The sequence below is a fragment of the Pomacea canaliculata genome, linkage group LG8 (assembly GCF_003073045.1).
Source record: "Pomacea canaliculata isolate SZHN2017 linkage group LG8, ASM307304v1, whole genome shotgun sequence".
NCBI classification, from domain to species: domain Eukaryota; kingdom Metazoa; phylum Mollusca; class Gastropoda; order Architaenioglossa; family Ampullariidae; genus Pomacea; species Pomacea canaliculata.
This window is the reverse complement of record NC_037597.1, coordinates 19,145,305-19,155,010: the sequence shown is the minus strand read 5'-3', so window position 1 is coordinate 19,155,010 and position 9,706 is coordinate 19,145,305.

Sequence of the window (9,706 nt, the reverse complement as noted above, 5' to 3'; positions counted from 1 at the left end):
AAAAACAAACAAACAAACAAAATATGATTATCGTCTCCTGTCTTGTTCTGTCGTACTCATACACTCACTCAATCAGTCGCTGGCCTCCAACACACATGTTCTCCAGACCATATATCTTCTTGTTTTGCTGTGTTTATCTGTTCTACTCGTCGATTCATTTTTAACAATTAATTAAAAACAAATACTAAACTAAAATTTGTGCCTGATCTTGCATGTAAATGAATGCACACACATTCACACGCACGCACGCTCGCGCGCTCACACACACACCACCACCACGCCCCTTCACTCCTGCAGTCAACACGCCACCCGGGTGGGTTTCAGGCGCTCCTTTATTCGGTTCCTCTCCGGCAATCAGCGGAAGACAGATAAGAACGCAACTCAAGAAGCCTCCACGTGACAGGGGGCGGAGCACCGCGCAGCTCTCACTGCGCACGGCAAACAGAGTTCTCCCGGAAGCACCAGCAATGCACGCCCTTCACGAAGACAGGAGTGCAGGAGGGATGAGCACATGCACCCAGCTTCCATTTTTATTGTCTTTCTTTTTCTTCTGTCCTCCCCCTTTCTAACACCCCTCTTTTTATTATAAAAAAAAAAATTTAAAAAAAAAAGAGATGGGGGTGGAAACACCCCGAAAACCGAACACCTCGCGTGGATGGGGGCTGAAGCTGTAGCCCTGGCGTGACCCGGATGCAGAAGGCTCTACGAGCCGGTGTTTTGTGTCAATTAGACAAGGCGCTCGACAGCGTCGTAAAGCAGCGCTGATGGCAAATTAGCAAAATCATCCCGCGGCCCGGGGGGGCTGCCATGCTTACCTCGCTTTCCTCGGTCCACGTGCAAAACATCTTCCTTGGCAGTGTCTCCGGGTCTGGAAACCTGAGTGTGCCAGGCCTTCTCTGTCTCTCTCTCTCTGTCTCGCGCGCGTGAGCACCAATCACCCCTGCCCGCGCATGTACACACGTGCGATGCTCTTGTCTCGCGGGCGCGTGGCTAATTAGGGTGGAGAGGGAAGGTACCCACGTTGCAAAAAAAAAAAAAAAAAAAGAAAGACGGCGCTGAGACGTGAAGATGCCGTAAACACGTGGAGCTAAGCAGTGGGTCAGCGCCAAATACTCCCCCGACATTTTCTAGTCAGCAGTCAGGGTCGATTTACGTTAACGGTTTGAACAGCTGACTCTTGTCACGTGATCCACCCACTCCGCACCGTTAGAGGGATAAGGATAAATTGAACACAACGCTTTGTTAATATCATTGACTTCGTTGTTATAACAGGAGGTGGTGATGATAATGGTAATTCATTTAGCATCAACAAAGTAGATCAGCATATAAAAACCATACTATAAAAATGAACGTGTGCATTAAGTTCAAATCCAAGAATATACAGTATCTATGACCACCAGACACCAAAGATTTATGGATGATCATGATATATTTATAGTCATACTGGATCTCACAAAAATACATATAAGCAAATACTGAGTCAGGTGTAATATTTCCATGTTTATATATTATTATATCAGTAGTACCTTAACTAATGCACAGCCCTGCATTTAAAAAAAAAATGTATCTGCCGAAAATGTTTTTGCCTTAATTTTAATTTCTTCAGCTATGTATTTTTGTTACAGAGATTATTTAACAGTTATTCTTTAGTGTCAGCACGTTCTCTGATCTCTTTCTGGTAAATATTTGGAAGAAACTACATTTTCATAAAGTTTCACTTGCATACGTGTATAGAAAATGAACTTTGTCTTCAGTGTCACATGTTTTCTTACAGGCTGGACAACATTGTTGCATCAGGGTCAAACAATTTCTTACTGGCATTAAGACCCAAGTTGTTCTCAGTCTAGTCAATACCCCCTTCTATGCCATTTTGGTGCATTTAATATATACACATATATACATGCATAAATATATATATCTCGCAAACTTTTATTATTTGGATATTACAAGTAATAAATATTGAATATTATCACTAAATGAAAAACACCATTGGCGTTATTCCTGTTCCTCATTTCCAAATGGAGACGACCGTTGAGTTCCGATACAACCATTCAATAATTGAAATTATTGGCAAAAAACTTCTCGCATCGTTGTATGCCTGTCATTAAAAACGCTGTTTGAAATGTATCAAGCGATTGTCTTTATTAATTAAAAAAAGACAGAAGCCGATGCCATTAACTAGTTGCTAAAGTCGTTGTTGTTTGTTTGTTGTTTTTTTTTTGTGGGGGTGGGGTGGGGGGCTCTTTTTTAAGATCAGCTAACAGTAGTTGAACCCAATCCTGTTTCTCCATCACAGTTATTGGTTGAAAGCGAGCGGGTGTCTATCTCTGTACTCTCCTGTCCTACCCACCCTGGTCCCTGGCAGTGAGAACCGACAGTCACACACCCGGCAGGGAGACAAAGCTTTGGCACACAACGACGAGCATGGCGCCCAGACCGCTGTCACGTGCCCGAACATGTGACGCCAGCGTTGTGCAGTGTTTTGCCCCGAGGGTTACCTGATAGGTCACGACAGGTGGGCCATCCTGCTGCAGACAGGAGTCCACGGCACGGATCCTCCCGTGTCCAGCAGACCGTTGCGCTGACACTGAATGTCTTTCAGCCGGCGCCAGCGTTCGACATCCCCCTGGGGGGAGGTGGAGCTAGACAAGGTGTGATGGTGCACCACGTGTGCTATAAATCTGCTGCCAACTGGTCTCTTGGAATTGCTTTGGCCCTGGCAATGTATGTTGAGTTTAAACCTTCTCTGCAATAAAGCTTTGTTCTGGCGCGAGTTTATTTCGAGGATTTCACGAGAACGTAAACGATAACGGTTAGGAGATTAGCGTGTGTGTTCGGAGAAAGGGAAGAGAATAGCGTGTCATCAACATCTTGTTCCGTTTCGTAGTGTTTGTGAAGCTAGATGGGTGAGGGAGGGGAAAAAAAGCAAAAATCCAGAATAAAAGTATAGTAATTAATTAATTTCCACATGTAAACTAATACATTATTTACGAGCAAGCCGATGAGGAAGTGAGAGAGAGAGAAAAAAAAAAGAGAGAAGAAGGAAAGAAAAGTGAAAGAATTGCTAGTTAAGTGAGCAAACTAAACTCCCGACCACGAACTTGTGTTACTGGACTGCTGACAGACGATTTTTTTCCAGTTAACTTCTAAAACGAGGCATGAGACTACAAAGCTTCCGGTTTAGTCCCAATCTTTGTATAGGCTCGCCGAGACTAACAGCGGAGAACTTCGCAAGAGACTAAGGGTTGGTCTTGGCACCTGTACACGTCCATGTCCCGATCGACTGATCGAAGAACTTTCTAGGTAAAGTTGAGAACTGGAAGTTTTGGCCATGCTGTGACAATATACTAAACTGATCAATAGATACCTGCACACTTGTATTCTCTCCGTTCTCTCTTTCTCTCCTAAGATAGTGATCTTTGGTCGCGTCAGGTCCCCGTAACCACACTCCATCGTTCCCAGCGTGCAGCGGGTGGCGGAAGCTTAAAAACCGCTGAGTGGACACCCGCGAAACTTACAAGACATTGTCCTCTCTGCCAATTATCTCCCCTGATTAGATCATTAGCAGCGCTTCCGGTGTGGCGCTGTCCATGTCACGCGCTCGTGCGCATGCGCTGGGCATCAAAGACAAGCGAAATTAGCCTCGTCTTCACCTGATTGATCACCTGCCCCTGAGTCTGTCAAGGCCCTGAACACCGAGTCGCTTTACAAGCGGCAGTGGGTGCGAGGGTTTAAGTGGATAACGGTTTGAGCCATTGTTCTGCCCAGCATGCCAGCAACGCACGGGGACAGACAGTCAGAGGGAGTGACAGAGGGAGAAAAAAAGGAAAGTGACAGAGATAAGAGAAAAATGTGATGATGATGATGATGATGATGAGGAGGAGGAGGAGGAGGAGGACTATGGAGACGAGGATGAAAGGTCACACTGTACGTATTGCAGCAGAAGGAAGAGGCACTACCTAACTACCTGTCTCACTGATCCTGCTACCAATAGTTTCGACGTACTACCAAACAAAGGGACGTTACCTGTCTCGTCGATCGTCAACACTTGTTCTCATCGATGTAAAGACAGTCCTCATTCCCACCTTGACTCCCAATCTCTTCAGGGAACTATCAACGTTTTCGAAGTAAATGCTAAAGTTATCGACGTAATTGACAGTTACTTCAACGTAATTTCCCGCCACAACGACGTAGTTAGCATTTCCACCTACATAAATATCGAATTCATGGACGCACCCACATCGATGTCTTAAGAGACCAGTCTTACCATGAAGACGAGGTCTTGGCACCGAAGAGATACCCTGCTCTAAAATTGTTGCCCCCAGGTCGGTGTTCTTCCCTGGTGTTACCTTCCCGATCCAGATTACTGATCATGATCCAAATCTCCTGCAAAGGAGCACAAAAATCAGTCGTAGCATCCAACCAGACGAGACACTCTCTCTGCACCTTCTACCCGCCATACTGAAGTACAACAATCAGCTCACAGACAACGGCGTGCCTATCGCTTGTTAAAATAATTAAAACATTTTTTATGTTGTTCAGGTGGATTCGAGGAGAGAGGAAACCTGTGATGCCGGAACGGTATCATTCATTTGTAGCTGCTGAGCCTGGCAGTTGGGCCATTGTCCTGATGTGCATGTTCCTCGTGATGAAATGAAACAAAAGACCCTTTCAGTGAGAGCAGTTCCCTAGGTATTTATCAACATTACCGGCAATACTATCATCCCCTTTCCTTCACATATTTATTAATGTGACCAGCAAAAACTGTAAGTCCCTTTCTGTCAAGTATTGACACAGACATAACTGTCAACTTCTTTCATTCGTGTTTATGCCTTAGTCTAGACTATAACACTTTATTCTGGACGTTAGTGCGTTAGTGTGTGTGTTCGTAGCTTTGTCTGTAATCTTGGCAGAGTGTTTCGTGTATGACAGATGCTCAAACGAATGTCAATTAAACACGACTTAACATAACTTCTCCAAGAATAAACAACGACTGTATAAATTCACCATCGGTCCTTCCACACAACCGACATTTTTGCGTTCCCCTCATCCTCCTTTTCGTCTGGATCCCAAGGAACATTCTCAACTAACGACAATAAATAGTTTAGGTTTGCAAACATCAAGAAGCAAGGCGAGGGCAAAAGGGCGGGTCACTCGTACGCCAAACAATTAGCCATTAGACGACACGCTGGCGAGTTGCCGGCCCTGGGCCCAACGTGACGAGCACAATCTATTAATTGCAAGCGAGAATTAATTCCCTTGGCTGCTCCCAAGGGAGAGCATTAATAGCTCTAATGGAAAGAACTGTTTGCTGCGACTCCCTGAACTATTACTCCAACTTATCGTTTTGATAGAAATCTTGCTCCGGCGCTGTCCCTCAGGGACGAGGGCCGAGTCGGAAACCAAGGCAATTCTATCCATTGAACAAAATGTGTGTAGAATGTCTATGATGTGAAGTTGATATTGATCGCGGAGGCAAGACTTAAATTGATTAATTGATAAAAGATTGATAACATTGGCTGGGGAGCAAGCCCGGTGACCGGGCCTCACGAGGCGCAGGCGCACAGGAGGTTCTGGTAGACGGCGCATGCGCACAATGACTCTCACGCTCTGGCGGTGGCGCTGCTGTCGTTTAAATGATGACCCAGGTGTATACGCCACCGTATGGTTGTACAGTGGCCATCAGCTTCGCAACAGCGGGCCGTTCAAATGACAGCGACCGTGAGACACAGCAAACTCTTTGTTTTCTCATTCGCAGGTCTCCGTTAATCGTTTTTGGATAACGGCGCAAACTCGTTTTGAACTCATTGTCGACTTGCTAATGACAGAGGTTCTGAATTCTTTAATAGACACGAAATATTTGCAATCGTAACCATCTCTAATTTTGACATGTTATCTTTAACATTTAACCCTGAGCGGATGTTACTGAATGTTTTCAGTGGTATAAATGTTGTTGACATTATAATACATCTCGTTATTTACTTCTTGTAATTATTAATTATAAGATTATATAAGTTCGTTATAGAGATGTATTTTCTCAGTCTGTACTAAAGAAATATTGATGTTATTAACACTCATCAACCAGTTTGTACACCAAGACAAACGACCCCCGGGCAAAAAACAGCGACAGGGAGTTGTCCCGTGAGATTCCAGAAGAGGACAGGGGGGTAAGGGAGGAAACAACCGATCTTCTGAATGCAAAATGTTTCGTCCAGCCCTAGCCTTATTGTCTCTTTAGTGCCGCGACAGAGCGTGCGTCGCAAGTAACACAGGCACAACGGTTTTTTTTTTTTTGGCCCTATAGACAGGCCTGCAGAATGATTGCCGAGGGAGGAGAAAGCATAGCTAAATGTATAGCTACTAATTTGATCCGACGATTGTAGACAGCGTATTCACATGTAAAACAAAAAAAAACAAAAAAAACAACAACAACAACATTGAAGCCGTGTAATGCTTGTGTCCACCAGCAAGCCTCGGGTATCAATACATTAATTAGATATAGTATTGTGAGGGTGAGTAGGCGAGTCTGTGATCAGGGATATGGCGCCTGCTACTCCACCAAGTACCTGCTAAATCTCGTCCTTTGTGTCGCGGCTCGTGACGCCCGGCTGCTGGCTGATTGGTCTCGTGACCCTGCATGAGACGGTCGCAGCGCAGGGAAGTCATTCTTCCCCGTTAATGATCACTGATCATTTATTTATGTCTGTGATTTCATGCCTTTTCATTGAAGCTTTCGTTCGACAGAGCTATGAGTAGTCATGTCTGGGATGGTCTCGGAACTATAATTATATATGAATGGTGAGGTCATGCGAAATCTATGACCTTTAATGATTAAATAATATAATATGCATTTTTTACACTAATCCTGCAATAACATTTTTTTAGCCATCGTGGAAGATTTGGAAAGATAAGTTACTGGAGTTAAAACGTTTAGAACACGTGCATTTCCTGCGCTACCTTAAAGAAGACAAATATAAGGAACGTGTTCACTGCCAAGTTCGTGATAGTGCAAAGAAAGATTTTTTAGAAACAAACAAAGAGAGAGATGGGAAGAAGAGAAAAAGATAAACAACAACCAAAAAAAACCACAACAAAAAAACAATAACAAAAAAAAAAAGAAAGAAAAAATATAGTTAGTTAATGAAACTGACAAAGAAAGAGAAAAAAATAAAAGAAAAAAAATTCTTATTAATTTATAATTTTTTGTGTAAATTGATGGAGCTGCATCAATAGAAATAAATTTGTTTTGAAAGAAATAAAAACAAAAGGTAAAAGAGAGGATAACCTGAAGAAATAATAAAATAGCTCTGGTTATATATTTTCAAAAATCACCAATTTTTTCTCTACTCTTGCGTCGTTGAATTGTCTGCCCTTGGGTCAGTTACTCCTTGTTCTGTTCTCGGACACCGCTAACTGTGACTTCCGACCAAGTAATGCGGTGTCAAGGATCGCTGTTACCCATAATCCATCTGCTTTCTGGAAAAAGACGGAAGACGATTCCACGACCAAGTAAAAACGTTCTGGAAAATTCTTTCACAAGCCGAGCCCCACGTCCGCCTGCAATTTCCTTAATAGGTGTTAATAGGCTCTGCCGCCTGGCGGAGCGCGCGGCACGGCGCACTCGATTAGCAGCTAATCAGATTACAACCCCGCGCCATGTTTAGTTTGCTACCGGAAGTCCCCCTCGCCCACCAGAGGGCGTGCCGTGCTCAAGAATTGCTTCAGCGACATCTGGTGGCCGTGCTCGGAGGCCAGGCCGCGACCCGCGCTCCCATGCAAACATTCGGCAAACGCGGGCGTCCAGAAGGACGGCGTCCGGCGCCAGACGACTTTCTCGCGCGCGGACAAAGAGTCGGGTGGCATCGGGCAAAGAGTCGGGTAGCTGGGTTCCGGCCAGCTCGCTTGTTACGTTTGGCGCAAGGATTCGATGGTTTGTGCTCAGCACCAGGGATACCTCTGCCCAGGTCTGAATTAGAGCGTTGGAGGGGTTTGGGGCTGGAAGGTGTGTGTGTGGGGAGAAGGGGGAGAAGGAACGGGTTCCTGGATGGAGTCTTTTTCTTTCTGTTTGAAGTTCCCTCCCCTTGCCGCCTTGTCCAGGGAGTGCGCTGAAAAATCGAAGGCCATTCTAGTGGGTCCCAAATTGGCAATTAATGGCGGACCGCAGTTAGTCATTGTGTCACGAAGCTATCGCTTCGAAAGGAGTGAGGGGTGGGGGAAGGGGAGGAAACTCGTTTTTCCAACTCGGAACGGGCGCACAGACACGGGAAGCGCTGACCAGCAATCCTCGACACAATCCTCTACAGTCGTTTAGCTTGACGATGAAATGTGGCGGCATGTAACCTCAAGATGGAGGGCTGCCTATAGCTTCACAATCTAGATACAACGTGAAATGTGTGCTACCGGTGGTGGTGGTCGTAGTAGCGGTAATAATAATAGTGGTGGTGGTAGTTTTGGTGGGGATAGTACTGGTAAAAGTGATGGTGGTAGTGGTAGCAGTAGTGCTAATGGTAGTTGTAGTTGCAGTAGTGATGGTAGCCTGAATAATCAGCCCACAATGTCATGATAGTTATGAACACTCGCACTTAAGGGTCTGATCCTAGTTTTTTGTCCCTCTGTGTAAAGAATTTTTTTCAAACGTGTTTTAAGGGATGACCACATAGCAAACAAATCTTTCAAGACCACTCAAAATAAAAAACGAAGAAGATAAACAGGTAGATAGTTTATTTTAGTTTATAAAAAACATAGTTTCAGGGGACTTTTACCACTCTTGTGGACAGTCCGTACATGAACGCTAAGCATAGTGAATACATGTGTATGTGTAATCAATGTCGCGTCTATTTTTGTGTACAATGTTGATTTTTTAAAAACTTATTGTTGTGAAAGGGAAATTGTCATGATAACATTTATTATAATTGAGACTATTATTTTGAATAGTTCAAATAACTGATGCTGTTTCCAGGTCTCTTGGCTTCCAAAGGCATCTCAAAGCTAGACCGTGGCGAGGAAGAGGACTACGACGATGTGGAGGTTATGGGGTGGGTGTGGAGAGTAGGTGTCGAGGCGGAACAGCGAGGTTATGTCTGGTCACGTGGGTTCTGTGTTCACCAGCATGAAGACGATACACAGCTTCACCCTTCCTCCCCTCAACTCTCTGGACGCCGGACACCAAGCAGCTCAGTTAAAAATGTTTCGCTTTGCAAATAAAAAGTATAAATGTAAGATGTCCCTTGTGATAATATGCTGGTCGGTTGTGGGTTCGGGCGGGTTTTTATTCTCAGTCGAACAAACTAAACGCTAAACTTCTCTATTCCCCTTCACACACCATCCCCACTCCCCGTCTGTGAGGTCAATGTGAATAATTGCAAGACAAAAGTGAGAATCAAACCCCTGTGAGTACTAAGGTTCGGGTCTGTGTTTGCGCCTGTATTTCCCTTACTGATGTCGTGAGGTCTGCATTTCCTTGACTGTCACATCCCCTGGCATCTGCTGACATGCCTCCTTTTGAACATCCCTGCACTTTTGAAAACTTTCCTTGAGCTGGGCATGATTAACAACATCGGACCTTATTTGAAAGTTCAATCTACTAAAAATAACAGTCAAGATAAAGACAAGAGCTTACATTATTATTTTCTACATATGCAATATACCATTGAAAAACACTTAAAGGTTGTGAACAACTCTTGACTGCATTCGTGTGGGCGACTTT